The 15,650-nt window shown below is 36.5% G+C and overlaps 1 protein-coding gene across 13 annotated transcripts in view; it reads right to left on the bottom strand.

Moving 5' to 3' along the window:
• TRDN (triadin) overlaps positions 1-15,650 on the bottom strand; it is a 225,112-nt gene that overhangs the window by 128,012 nt on the left and 81,450 nt on the right. The gene's annotated exons all lie outside the window — the stretch shown is intronic.

Raw genomic sequence — 15,650 nt, 5'->3', positions numbered from 1 at the left:
GCTCAAAGTCATGCCTCATGCTTGATTTCTCAGAAGAGAAATTAAGATCTTAATGAGCCTTGGAAACTGCAGCATCTTACTTACCCCTCTCATTTTACAAAGGTATGTGTACTCATGGGGAATGCATGAGAAAAACATCATCTTGGAGACAGCAGTGGGATTTGAGCATCATGGTCTTAATGTTATTGCATCTCATCAGCATATGTACAATTGCAGGCATGTGGTTTAGTTCATCCAGTAATTTGTATAAAATATCACGTACAGAGCTGCTCAGACTTGACTCATGCCTGAGCTACTGAGAAAATGTTAACACATTGGTAAAATCAATGCTTGAAGGTGCTTTGCAACAAATAGTAAAAATCAGGTTTTACACATAATTCCTGTCTTGGCAATAATGAGAAGTGGACATTTACCAATCTCATAATAGAATAACTATAGCCTTAAAATGAACGTTAGGCAAATTCTAGGAATCCAGGTATTTAGCTATGATTTTGCAAACACTTTATGTCTTAAAAAAAAATCTTGAAGTTGTAAACTCAACTAATGAACCACCGAACACTTTTGTTACCAACCAGAATAGAAAAATTATATTCATAACATTTGTCAAAATACAGAAATTTCATCAACTGAATTTCTAGTTCAGAATGAAAACAAAAAAAACAACATAAAAATTAATAAAGAGTGGATAATCATATTCTTTCTGCTAGGTTTGATCAGACTAAAGATTGCTTTTTTCCCCCCTAAACTAGATCACCTACCCCCAGGTAGGAAAACTGATCATTTTTATAAGTTGGACTAATTGTTTTGTGTGAAAGATGATAAAGAGCAGTGGCTCAGAATGTTGAGTGGATGAGTAATGAAGAAGGATAATCAATGATTTGGACTGCTGTGTAGTATCTACAGTGATTTAACACCTCTAGGTCAAACTGTAGGCTGGCTCCATTATCTTCTTGTTCTTTATTGTAGCAGCAGTTTTCTAATGATTGCACCAGTGTGAATATACTGCCAGTATGGTACCACTTATTGCTAATGACTTGTCAAGTTTTATTTTATAGTTTTACAAGTTCTAAGAAAATAATTTATTTCATGCAAATTGACCACATGATCCAATATGAGAGTGTTTTAAGCATGAAAAGCTTAAGCTTCACACATCAAAAACTTTCCCTTAGGCCAAAATGTTTGTTCTGAGCAGGTTCCTATCCACTCTGATAAAAGGCTTCTTTAATGTCTCCATGTCTTATTAAATGTCTCTATATTCACTTTGATGGGATTGCAAAGGACAGTAGCTGAATAAATATTTTATTCATTCTTTTGATGAAATATGTTAAAGGGGATAACCTAAGTCAAATTTCTTTTCTTTCCCTTTTTCTCTCCTCTTTAAGTTATAAAGCACAAGTGGTTTTCTGTAGTAGAGATGGCTCACAAATAGAACTGAAGAATTGGCTTCAGCAGATCAGACCATTAGGATTAATGGTGTCTGCTATCTTGACTCCAGCAGTGGCCAGTTGGACACATATCCATGATGTAAATGAGAGGAAGGCAGGATGTTTTTAATGCTCCCAGTGGACAACCAGATTAGTCCATGAATCATGAGAAGTCATTATCCAGATTACTGTTATTATTATTGGACATACATTTATCTGACTGCTTTAAAAATGCAGCAGAGCACTGCATAGTTATTTACTTCTCATTTCAAATGTAGACTTTACTTTTCTACTATGAGATAAGATGAAAAGGTTCATTTAACTTGCTTTTTTTAATTTTTTTTTAAACTTTTATTAGGGTTTGATTGCTCAAAAAGACGTAATTGCAAACACAAAAATGGGCACACGTTTCTATGCCTAATCTGTCCATACAGTTCCACAACATTTCCATGCATAATCTTTCCATGCATTTTTGCTGCAGATATCTCTTTCATATATGATATTGCAAACAGTTTTCTAACAACAAATTACATCAGATGACAACTGAAATAGTGAAATGTTTTGGTTTTAATCTCATGGGAATGTTCTCATCAGAAGAAAAAGTGTCACATTAACACACGAGTAGCTTCTTCCACTGCCTGAAATGCAAGAAATATGCTGCAAGAATGAGTAGAAGGTTTAAAACACTAGATGGTAACATGACTACTTAACTGAAAATAAGCTACAGACCTCAAGCTCTGCGAAACTTCTGTCATTGGTGTTTACTAAATCACTTGAGATGTCCTGAATAAATTAATTCTGACTTGGTTTATTAAAATTTTAGATTTTTTATTGCATGGTAAGGAATACAAGACAAAATTTAATTACCTTAATTTTCTCAATCTAGGAAGTGTCTTTCTACATGTATCAAAAATGTCATGTCCAGACATTGTGGATAAATTGAATTTTTATGACAACAGCAAATTATATGAGTTTTCTTTCTTCCCTGATCTTTTGAGTTCTATTTGTCAGCAGCAACCTTAATAAATTAAGTGTCAAACTATATCTTTCTAATTCAAAAGATTGAGATAAAATAAAATATTTCTAAAATTATTATTATCAAACAACTAAACACATTGTAGACAGATGAATATTCCAATTGGATATAGAGAGAAATAATACCACCCCAGAATGTAACATGTGGAAATACCACTCCTATGACTGTTCACTTCCTCATACCTATATAGGAGTTATTTGAACAGCAGGAATCCTACAGTCCAACAGCACCAACACTTTGTTACCGTGTTTCTCCGCGGGAGCAAAATGTCTTCAGATAAATCTCATTCTGCTCAGATGTGATGTCATTCTCTAATGATAGTAAAAATAATTGAAATAAAATAAATGTGCTCTTTGCAGAGTCGTTTGTTACAAAAAGTAAATTCAAATCAAATGTTTCATGAATCTTGGAACAAGATATGGATCAACAGAATGAGGTAAGACTGCCAAATATGCTTTTAGAGGACTGAAAACTTCATGAAGGCCAAATATTTTTTCCAGGCTTCCAGTTTTGACATGTAAGATGCTAGAAGTTAAATGTGAGTCTCTCTCTTGCTATCAGTCGTTACTCTCCAGACATTAGACTGTCATTGTGCTGAGGAAGGGTTTCTCTGCTTAGTACATGTGCATGAAAAACTATGAGCAAACCATTTTTCATTAAGAAAGAACAGCTGTGGATCAAGAGGTGAGATTGTGCAACTGCACTGAACAATGCAAATACTCATTTTCAGGAAAGAATGAGTTGAAATACTGACACCCGTACAGGCATTCTTTCCTAAGGAACATATTGTGACATAATGGTTTTATGCACACTAGTAATTAAATGGTGCCTGAGAACATTACTGGGCTCTGGAATTCAGACATACATATCCTGCAACATTTTTTTGAATAGTCCCTGACAACTTTGACTTGTGCTAAGCAGCAATGTCTCAAACAATTAATTGGCTCAATTTAGGAGTTAACAAGGGCCAGGGACCACTCCCAATAGACAGCCAGGAGACAGCCAACCCATTTCAACCTTGAGGAAGTGTACTGGATGCAGATCACTCTATGACAGAAGAAATCGCATTCAGGGAACAGTTGAATTGAGTTTGATTTACTAATCTAGATGTAGCCCACAAGTCTTAAAAGTGATAACGAAATTATATCAAATGGAAAAAATAGTTTAAACAGTGTGTTAACGACCTATTTGGAACTGAATTTTTGGCAGTGGCAGATGGAATTAATGGATAATAAAATGAGGCTTTTAAGAAAGTATATCTTGGAAGCCAAGATACATTTCAGTTTTTCAGTTGCACTCAGGATCTGGGTCTTATTAAATGGATAATTGCTCAACATAAAGTGAAACTCTGATTTTGGATAAGGTTGATGTTACCTAAGAAAAGACTCTGTTACAGTGGTGCAGTGATTACCAGTACCAATGAAATCCTTTAAATTGTCATATTATGGTGCATACTGACTATCAACCAGTTACCTTTATGATGCAAAAGAAAAGAAGAAAAGGGAAAATTACATGGATAATGCCAAATCTATCTATCCATCTATGTTCCACTGTATCTATGCATTTAAGCCCATTAAAAATATCACAGACAATTTTGGAACTCTTCGTAGATCCTAACTTATGAGTAAAGCATATTATTGAGATATATTCCCTGAACACGCAGACAACAAAACAAGACATTTATAAATAACCTTACAGCATTGGGAGGCCATTGATCTATTAAGTTGAAAGCAAGGACCAGTAGGTTAAAAGTGAAGGTGTAGGAAGGATGGATGCAGACTGATAATGTAAATATAAATGCTGTTTTCAATGGAGTAGGTGGAGGGATTAAATTTTGTTTGCACCAAACAAAAAGTAACAGCAACCTGATGGTCTTCTATTCTTAATACAAAGAGATTTGAGTTCATCCTTTGTTTTTGATGACACATTCTTTTATATATTTACATGCAGTTATACCTATATAATATATAGTATGTATATGTGCATGCATGGGCATATGTGTACATATGCATACACATACATATGCAAATACATGTAGGTATTTATTTTGAATGAATTATAGAAAGGTTAGGGTTGGAGGGGACCTTAAAACCATCTATTTCCAAATTCCTGCCGTGGTTTAGTGATGTTTGTGAGCAGAAAATACTTGATTTGGTAATTGAACAGGTGTGAGATTCATTGTTGCAGATTCCTGGAGGTTATGTGAACATCAGTTAGTTGCTGCGTTTTCACTCAGCCACCAAATCCAATTAAAGTCACAGTTGGGAACTTGTTTGATATATCTTTTTCTTTTCCTGTGGGTTTATATCTCACACAATGCAAGTGTGAGCAAGTGTACAGATGAGGCAGGCAAGAGAGGCATGGGTAAAGTTATAGGTGTTTTGGTTTTTTTCTCTTTTAACCTACAGCCAGTACTATGGGTCTAGAAATGTATGCAATATATTTTAGCTGCATGGCAGATCTGCACAGTTAAATCCAGTTAAAATTATATATCTGTTGAGAACTATTTTACTGAGATTTTTACAACAAAATCCCTCTTTACTTCAATCCATACCTTGTGAAAGCTGTTCTAGTTTTTGTGTTCAAAAGACTGAAGTCTTTTAGGAGTTAAAAGTTAAGTATTAGCAATTTTGCCATTAAGTAAGAACTCACACAGCCTTTTCTGACATTAAAATAAAATTGAATTGAAAAAACTGAAAATTCAATTGCCTTCACTTCTTGCCATTATTTATCATGGGCATTTAGCAGATAAAAATAATCCTACATTTATGTTTAGAAATATCGAAAGAGGGATCCCAAAGAACTAAGTAGTAGGACAGTGAAAATGATGGGTTATTGTGTGGAAATGATGGGCTATTATAGTTATTGCTGCATACTTGAGTGTGAAAGGACTGTAAAAGCAGATTATAAAATGGAAAGCCATATTCAGCCTTTCTCTCCCCAAATAACCTTTAATAAATTGGTTTCATATACAGTGACCTTTAGCATAATTAACATGAATATCAGGAGTTAGTATAGATGCATTTTTTTCACAATATGAAGTATCCAAGGGAAAATAATTAAAACAGAGAAAAGAAAACACTGTAACTAAATACTTGCAGCAGAATGGAGGGGACTGATAAGCTGTTATGATGAAAAGTAATAAACACTGACTATGCCATGGGATCACTGCTCAGTAATTTATAAGTTATTTGTATTTGGCTTATCTGTACACAGCATCATTTCAACTGTCCTTATTCCAACTACATCTAAGAAACATTAAGTGCTAAAGTCAGAAAAGCTGAAAGTAACTACTGCAAGAATGCTAAAACTTTGTGTTGTCTTCGAGAAAGAGTGCATATGCCAGGTTTTGCAAAACAAAGACAGCCTAGGATAGATAATATCACTATAATAATTTCTCATAACTATAGATATTTGTAGATAGTGAATATGTTTAATATAGAAATCACTGGAAGTCAAACTGAACCCAAATATCTCTGACCACAACTCACAAAGTTTTTCATATCTTTATGTTTTTGCCAGAATGAGAGAAACAAGAAGTTAATGACAATCACCTAAGACAGTGAATCCATAACCATTTTTCAGTAGTTATGATTTCAATAATAATTTCAATTTAAAGTTAGAGGGAAAAGAATGGAGAGGTTTTATTAGATCAATTATCAGGAGTTGGGCCCAAAGGTACAGAGGTGTTGGCTCCTAACTCCTGTTCCTCACTCCCACTGAAATCAATGAGAACTAAGTATTAGGTTTCTATCTCATACCTCTGAAGGTTAGGCTCTGTGCAATTAAGAAGCTCAGTGAACATTCTCTTTCTTCTATAAGTGCCATGGCTGTAATTATGAGAAATACTGGAACAAAAAACTGCAATACTTGAGATAATGATTACTTTAAACCAATCTTGCTTTAGTGACTTCTGATTCTTCATTCCCTTTCATTTTCACAGGAAAGACCCTCTATTTTTTAAATATATATTTTATATATACAGGCATTATTTTTAGAACAGAGTCCTGGGATTCACTGTCATTGGTTCTAACCCTTGTGTTCAAGGCCTCCTCTATGATTTTTGAGAAAATTACTGAACTTACCATGCCTCTCCATTGCACCTATAAATGGATGTAACAGAAATTTTAAAAAAAAATTAATGTTACATGCATACAGCAACTAAGAATTCCCAATCTTAAATTCTATGAAAGCGAAATCTGTAAAGACCGAGCTTTTGTTCTGATGTTAAAATCATTTAGTTTCTTTGTTTGATTCATTTGGACAGGGAATACCTTCCATATTTATTCAAGAAAATATTTCCCTCTATAGTTCTTCTCCTCCCTTTTTCTCACACCCAAAATGCTATAGCAATTGCTATTCATATTTTTAAGTATCACCAATGTTTTCTTGATTAACAGCTGCTCCTGATAATATCCTTTGAAATCTTACAGAAAACTCATAATTTCAAGTCTTCATTTGAGCAAAATCCTTGTTTGCACATTTTCAGCATGCTTCTTGAATATATGTAGGCTCTTTCACTACTAGACATCTAAAAGTTAACTTTCAGACAGTTAAATCACCCAAGGGATCCATTTATAGTCAACAGAGAGAAATTGCTACCTTCAAAGGGCAATTCATCTTTTTTATCTTAAGGCATCTTTTTTAGGATGAAATTGTCTTCTGGAGGCCTCCATTTCATACTATTGGCTATAAAGACAGTTAAAGGTTAAAGTTTGGCAATTAACTTTTGGGTATCTAAGCGAGGTCCAATGAATTGCAAACATCTTATTTAGCAGTTCTACTTAAAGACGACACTATGTGCCACCAAAATATTACAGGACTCTAAATTTCACACTCTAAATGCTGTCTGGTAACACAGTGCTCCCCAACCCCCTAGCAATTATATGAATGGATCTCACATAGACAAAGGATTTTGTTGTTAAGCTTAACAGAAAGAACAAACAAACAAACAAAAAAACCCCCAAAATTATAAAAGTGTTGTTTAGATTTAACGTGTGTGGGCATTGAACACTTTTTGAACTCTATATGTTCTTTTCTTTGTCAGATAATACTGAGTGTATTGAAGGACAAAGTGAAACAATAGGAAGGAAAGTGAAGTACCAGAGGGAAGAATAGCATTTCCTGATGAAATAAAAATAAATTACTCTTGACTCACTCTAGGTATATGTCATACATTACATGTGTTTCTGTCCACAGAAAGAAAGTGGACATCAAAAGAAAGATTCACCTGAAGAGAGAATGGTGAAAAGAATGGATCTGCCACAGCTTACTGTCACAGTGGCTGCAGATAAGATGCAGAAGGAGAAGGACATCAACAAGGGAGGGAGAGCACGTGTTGCTTAGGCCATGTCTGAACACTCTTCTGTCTACTGCATTGCATGTTCTCAGAGCAGAAGAGGTGAGGAATTATTGCTAAGATGGAAATGCCTTATGATGGAATGTATCTTAACAAAACATCTGTAGATTCTTTGTATGGTCTTCTTATCTACGCGATATGATGACCTGGTACCATCCATCAGTGTTAAAACTCAGTGTCATCATTTTCCAGCAGAGAATCTATATTTGGATCAGAAGAGTAACTTCTCTCAGTCCCACAGTGGAGCTATAGGTTCTTCCTTGTTAATGAAAATTTGAGGTGAAAACTGGATGCATTTTTCCTCCTTCACGATGTTTCAGTGTATTCAGCATCAGGAGGTGTTTAAAGACACATTGTATGCATCTCAGCTATTTTCCTTTTAATTAAAGTTGAGAGAGACCACTTGTTATGGTGGTTAACTTCCCTAAGAATTTTCAGAAGTATATTTTAAAGGTAATGGATTCATTAGGTCATTTATAATTTTTGAAATAAATATATTTTAGAGTTATATAACCTGGGCTTATACAACTAACCGAAGGAGAAGATTGTGCATTATCATGTCTCATCAAAGACAAGTGTTTGCTTCTAACCCATGAAAGATTCCTATTTTACTGAAATGGTTGGCATTTAAGATGTAGTTGGCTGACTGGTTTGGCCTAAGTAACTCTATGATTTCCCATTCATTGTGTAAGAAGATTAAGCAATTGGTTAGGGTCTTCAGGGACTATTAGGTTGATAAGTATTTAAAATATAGATTCTGTAGTGCTCAATGTTACAATGTTAAAATATTTCTACAGGTCAATTTTGGTCTCCAAAATTAGAAAATAACAGAACTTAGAGGTACTTGCAATCAGACCTATGTAGAAAATCCTAAGGTCTTTTTGAATAGACTATCCATTTTGCTGAGTATCTGTTCCAACCTGTGCAACAAGAAAGTTGAACCTTTTAGTGAATCTCCCTTTTAGCTAGTTTAGGAGCACTATTTGACAGGAAAGGATTAAAAGAGACAAATTTTAAATGACCAACACAAATTATCTTTCTGTATGTTGGAAATGGCTGAAGTATTTTGTCCAAAATAAGCATCTTCCTGGAAGAATAATCTGTCATAGTAAATTTTGAACTCAGTCAGCTGAGGTTCAGCAGAGTTATATGTAGCTAATTTCAGTGGTTGTCTTTTCTACCGACATTGCTTATAATGCAATCTCAGATCTATCAACAGTTATATTCCATCCCCTTAAATAACTAATCCTATGGGTGTTCCAAATAGAAATACTGTCAACAAAATCTGAAACATACATAATCATTGTCTGGGTTCTTTTGCATATATAGGTTTTTAAAAGCTAAAAATTCTAGGCTTGAGAAGGAGGGTCTTTCTTTTGCAAATTGTGTTTTTCCTCATACTTGAAGCCATCCAAGATCTAAGGAAGCAACATATGTTCTTATAGGCTGACATTTGAAACTTATGTTTTTCTAGGTTTCTGAGATGTTACCTTGCCAACTATGCCTTACAAATATGTATAAAACTACTTTTGGCTTAAATAATTTTCTGCGAGTATTTTCTATATTAAATTAACTTCTGACAATGATATTGAATACTGAAGAATGGTTGTGTAGCTCTAGAATCACAGAATAACAGAATGGATAAGATTGGAAGGGTCCACAGTGGGTCATCTGATCCACCTTCCCTGCTCAAGGAGGTTCACCCTACAGCATAGGATGAACACAGCACAGGATTTCATCCACATGGTTCTTGAATGTCTCCAGTGAGGGAAACTCCACAGCCTCTCTGGGCAATCTCTTCCAATGCTCGGTCACTCGCACAGTAAAGAAGTTCTTCCCCTTATTCCTATGCATCAGTTTCTGCTCATTGCAATTGTCCTATTGCTTGGCACCGCCACGAAGAGCCTGGATCCATCTTCTTGACTCCATCCCTTCAGATGCTTATATACATTAATGAGGTCCCCTCTCAGCCATCTCTTCCTGAGGCTGAACAGGCCCAGCTCCCTCAGCTTTTCCTTGTAAGAAAGATACTTCAGTCCCTTAATCATCTTCATTACCCTCGGCCGGACCTGCTCCTAGAGTTCCATGTCTCTCTTGTACTGAAGAGCCCAGAACTGGACACAGCACTCCAGATGCCTCATCAGGGCTGAGTAGAGGGTTAGTATCACCTCTCTTGACTTACTGGCAATGCTCTTCCTAATGCACCCCACGATCCCATTGGCCTTCATGGCCACAAGGACACACTGCTGTCTCATGGACAGCTTGTTGTCCACAAGGACCTCCAGGTCCTTCTCCACAGGTCAGTCCCCAGCATGTACTGGTGCATGGGGTTATTATTCCATAGATGCAGGACTCTGCATTTTCCCTTGCTGAATTTCAGAAATTCTTCTCTGCCCATCTCTCCAGCCTTTTGAGGTCCTTCTGAAGGGCTGCACAGCACTCTGGGGTATCAGACACTCCTACCAGCCTTGTGTCATCAGCAAACTTCCTGAGGAGGCCTCTGCCCCTTCATCCAAGTAACTGATGAACAAGTTAAACAATATTGGACCCAGTATTGACTCTGGGGGGACAGCACTAGTGACAGGCGTCCAACTAGACCTGGTGCCACTGATTATGACCCTCTGGGATCTGCCATTCAGCCAGTTCTCAATCCACCTCACTGCCCACGCATCCAGTTCACAGTTTCTGAGTTTGCCTATGAGGATGTTGTGAGAGATAGTGTCAAAAGCCTTGCTAAAGTCGAGGTAGACAATAATCAGTGCTCTTCCCTCATCCCCCCAGGTAGTTGTTTCATTGTAGAAGGCAATCGAGTTGGTCAAGTATGATTTACCTTTAGTGAATATATGCTGACTACTCCCAATTACCTTCTTGTCATTCATGTGGATAGAGATGGCCTGCAAATGAGGAGCGCTATCACCTTTCCAGGGACTGAGGTTAGGCTGAATGGCCTGTAGTTCCCTTGGTCCTCCTTCTTGCCCTTTTCAAAGACTGGGGTGACATTTACTTTCTTCCAGTCCTCAGACACCCTCCTGATCACCACAGCCTTTCCAAGATGATCGCAGGGAGCCTCATGGATCAACACTCATGGATCCATCCTGTCAGGGCTCATGGATTTGTGGATGTCAAGTTTGCCTAGGTGGTGTTCTTTAACCCAATCCTCCTTGATCAATCTTCCTTACAGAGACCTTTACCCAGGTCTCCTGGTCATAGACTATTGGGTGTAGCACTAGTCTGATGAATTGGGGGCTGGTCTTGTCAGTGAAGTCCGATGCAAAGGAGGCGTTCAGTAACTCTGCTTTCTCTGCTACCAGAGTCCCCTCTCCATTTAGTAATGGGCCCACATTTTTTTTAGTTTTCCTTTTGTTATTAATGTATTTGAAGAAGCAATTCTTGTTGTCCTTGACATCATTGGCCAGATTTAATTCCAGGAAGGCCTTGTCTCATTTCTACTTACTCTGGTAACTTCTATATATTCATTCCAAGTAGCTTCACCCTGTTTCTATCTCCTGCTTATTCTTGAGAAATGACAGGATGTCCTTGTTCATCCATGCAAATCTCTGGCCCCCTTTGCCTAATTTCTTCTCATCAAGATGCATCATTCTTGAGCATGGAGGAAGTGATCCTTGAATATCAACCATCTCTCTTGGACCCCTGTGATAACTACTGTGAGTTAAAGATCAAGAAGTGCCAATAGCCATGACAACCCCTCTTCACTGAAGGACCTGTTCCCCTGGGGTTCTTTCCAGAAGAACCCTAAAAAGTCTAAAGTTAGTTTACCTGAAATCCATGGTTACCGTCTTACTCGTTGCCCTGCTTTGTCCTTGCCTGATGCTGAACTCCATAATCTCATGGTTACTACAGCCAAGACAGCCCCCTACCTTCACATCTCCAACAAGACCCTCTCTGTTTGTTAGTGTGAGGTTGAGCAGCACCACCATGCCTTGTGAGATCCTCCACTGATGACAGAAGGCTGTCATCATTGCTTCCCAGGAACTTCCTGGGCTGTTTGTGCTTTGCTGTGTTATTTCTCCAGGAGATGTCTGGGGAGTTAAATTCCCCCGCAAGAAGCAATGCCTGTTACTTTGAGGCTGCTTTGGGCTGCCTGTAGAATGCTTCCATTTTTTAATCTACTTGACACATCATCACTATTTGTTGTAATAACTATAACTGGAAATCAGTTATGACAATGAGTCACTAAATGTAATACGTATTTTACAAGGTCACTTCTTAAATTTATTATGACCTCTTAAATATGAAACTCAGTTTGTTTACTATTAGCAGTTTAGGGGTTTTTTTGGCATTTAACTTTTGCTCTTACTTTCTAAATAGCTTACTTTTCAAAACTATAGTTGTCTTTTGGTGATCTTCCATTGAAATATTTCTTGATTTTTAAACTTGTTTACTGAACTATATGAAATTGTTATAATATTAAATAGTAGTAATAAAATATAAAGCAAGTGTGAGAAAAACTGTTACTCTAGTCTCTCTGCCTTCACAGATTAAATTGGTTTATTTCCATTAAAATCAAAGATTTAGACTCACACTAGCGAAGGTTTAGACTTTCTCTGGTATCCCATAATTTTGCCTCCTCAGAGTGCCTTACAGTGAACTATCAAAGAAAGAGATCCATTCCTCTCTACAGAAGCAAAATACCACACATTCCCTTTGTAGCTGCTTCTGAGATAGTCAGTCATTTGAAATTTTTTTGGCAAAGTTACAATAAAGTGCCACAAGAGTGTTGACAGATGCAGCTTTGTGTGCCAGCATCTGGCTCTGGTTCACAGTAGGATGACATAAGCAGGTAATAATGGATAGCTATTTTGCTTCTGTGGGATGGTGTCAGGATTATATGCTGATAACATTCCAATTGAGAGATCAATGTCATTCCAGAGTTTGACCAAAGAGACAGATTTTGGGGTGAGAGTGGGGTCAAAGAGAAGAACCTTGTTCAAATGAAGATCAGTGGATATCTTCTCATTGTTTCTCATAGCTGAACAGAAATTTAAAGAAGCAATATTTAGACTCCAAATGGCAGATAAAGTTATTGCAAGAATTGAACATTAACAAAATAGTTATACATTTTTCAACAATTAAAACTTAATTTTCAGTTTCTCATACATGTATTTAAAATCACTCTTCATTAATTCTTTCCTTTCAGACTGATTGAACAGTATTCAAAACTCTCCCAGATTACTACAGGAGTAAACTCCTCTGTCATTCAATCATCTCCATTTATGTCATCAGCAGAAAAAAATGTGTCAATAAGAGTTTCATCATATGAGCTGCTTTTTGATAAACTGTTGGACAATTAACTGACAACTCTGAAGATGAATCCAGATGAATCTCTTTAAATTTTGGGGTACAGTACTGCCCTCAGAAGGCAGTAAAAAAGTAAATATTTAGAAAATAAAACTGGAAAAGTATCACAGCTCCCTTACTCTTTCTTTAGTATTTCACTAAAACAAATATCTGGCTTGTTTGTTTTCTACCAAGGGGGAGAGGGCTATTGAGTAGTTAGCAGCAGAAAGCATGTCACCATAGAAAACAAATCCTATTCTTTGGCATTTTTTCTCAAATGTTAAAGCCTATAACTCAGCCCATAATTTTCCCGCTGAATTTCTCCAAACAAGAAACTGATAACATACTACTTTCTTATTTATTACAATTGATTTTTCTGTCTTTTCTATTTGCACTGCATCAAATATATACCCAGAGAAAGTACACTGGTATCAAAGTTGTTTCCATGTAAATGTGATGTAATGAGGTGAAAAGTTACACCTTGTCATTGAGACATCCACAACACATTCTAGTCTTTAATCGAATAGGAGTGACACTTAAAAATAGTTCAAAAGCCTAAAGTGTTTTACTATCTGAACAGCACAGGGCAAGTATTTAACTCCAGTGCTACAGCCCACCCACAGCAAACACAGGCATTTTTACTTTCAAAATTAGGTACTTATTGCTCTAGGGTTTTTTTCAGTATACTTCATGATCTTTCAATATTAATATACCAGTATCTCAATTTATTTTATATTATATGGCAAGTATCATACTGACAGTCTTGAAATTCTCTTACCACATTTTGTAATAACAATAATACCTCTCTTTTGACAGAATACTTCTTGGCAACGGAGAAGAGGTACGCCTTGGAAGAAGATTGTAGACGTGAAGGATATTCAGTCTACCACTCCTTTCTGGGACAAAGTAATGTCTAAGATTCCCTATGGTCACTCATCACAATTTCCCTGAATTTCTTGACTCTCCATGTTTGTCAGGTTTTCTTCCTTTCTGTTTTTTCATAAGCATATGTGCAAAAGGTAAGGCTTCAATGATTTTTTAATGAGAAGGTGGGATGACTCTTTTACCCTATATGATACACTCTTGTGATGTACACATGCCAGAAATCCTGATGATTTTCTCCAAGGTAAATATTTTTTCAACAGTATAAGATTAGCAATATCGTCTACATCAGTTTCCCTGACATGGAAATACACAATAAACATATCAGGATAAATTGATGAAAGGAAAAGATATGGCCACATTCCTTTGTAGTCTAGCTGTTATCAGAAAGAGGTATGTAGTGGTATAAGCTCCATAGAGTTATTGGGTACTTCCGTGCAAAGATTTTAGAAGGTCTAAACTGTGAATAATATCACATCTGTTCTCCCACTGTCTTTGTTGCCAACTAGGCAACTTGAAGATCATCCAGCAGTGAGTCCAGAGTACTGTGAAATGCAAGTGGTTTAACTGAAAGTAGAACACCATAAAACTATGCACACAAAATAACTTCTAAGTGATTAAAATGAAAACAAAATCAGACCATGAGTAGAGAGTGTGCCTGCGGAAAGAAAAGGTGCCATGTTATGAAGAAATACCCAAGAGATACTTATCACTCTTAATTCAGCAGTATGCAGCATGCACAGCCCCATGCTAAGGTGGCATGCAAAAAGAGAAACACACAAGAATCCACTTTATGTAGCTGCAAACCAAAAAAAAGGCATTTCATCAGAACAGCTCCTTGATCTGCCAGAGTAGTTCAGGATGTGCTAACATAAAGCAAGCTGGCAAACATTGCAGGGAAAGCAGGGAGTGAGTGGGAAAACAGGTGTATGGCTCAGGAGGAATAAAATAGAGTAGACCCAGTTAACTTAGAGAATCATGTGCTCCATGCTAAAAGAGTGACCAATTAGTGTCCCTGAAATCCGTCCATGTGGGTGAGAATTTCAAACTCTCTAAGGCCAAAAATAGTTACAAAATTAAATTTTAAATTTTCTACTAAAGTAGAACCTTTTCTCCTACCAATAAAAAATAAAACTATGAATAAAAACATTAGAAATTCTACTCAGAACAAAATACAGGAATATCAAACAAATTATCAATTACACAAAACTGTATAAGTCAGTTGCCTTCTGTATCAGAAAGGCCATCTTGGACATCAGGAGTGCCAGTAGAAGAATAGAGATACCAAAATTCTTAATAAACAAACTTTCCACCTTTGGTTTTTAAGTTTTATAAGTAAAACTTGGGAAATTAACCCTTGAAGAAGTGTATATTAATTCTTCATTTACAGGCAGCCAGGAGTACAAAGCAATTTGGACAGAGAGATTTGTTAATTCTGCGACAGTACTCCCCATACTTGGTTGAGAAACAGTAGTCCAGCGACAAATAAGATCAAAAAATTTATGCTTTTGAGGAAAGGTTGTTCAGCAGTCCCCCTGAGAAACTATCACTTATCACAAGCATGTTAGACAGAAAGTAAAAGAAATTCTCAAGCTCCATTTCTCAACAGATAAATTCAGAAAGCAATTTTTTATAATGTATACAGTAAACC

The sequence above is a fragment of the Pseudopipra pipra genome, chromosome 3 (genome assembly GCF_036250125.1).
Source record: "Pseudopipra pipra isolate bDixPip1 chromosome 3, bDixPip1.hap1, whole genome shotgun sequence".
Taxonomy (NCBI): Eukaryota; Metazoa; Chordata; class Aves; order Passeriformes; family Pipridae; genus Pseudopipra; species Pseudopipra pipra.
This window is presented reverse-complemented; position numbering and strand designations above follow the sequence as displayed.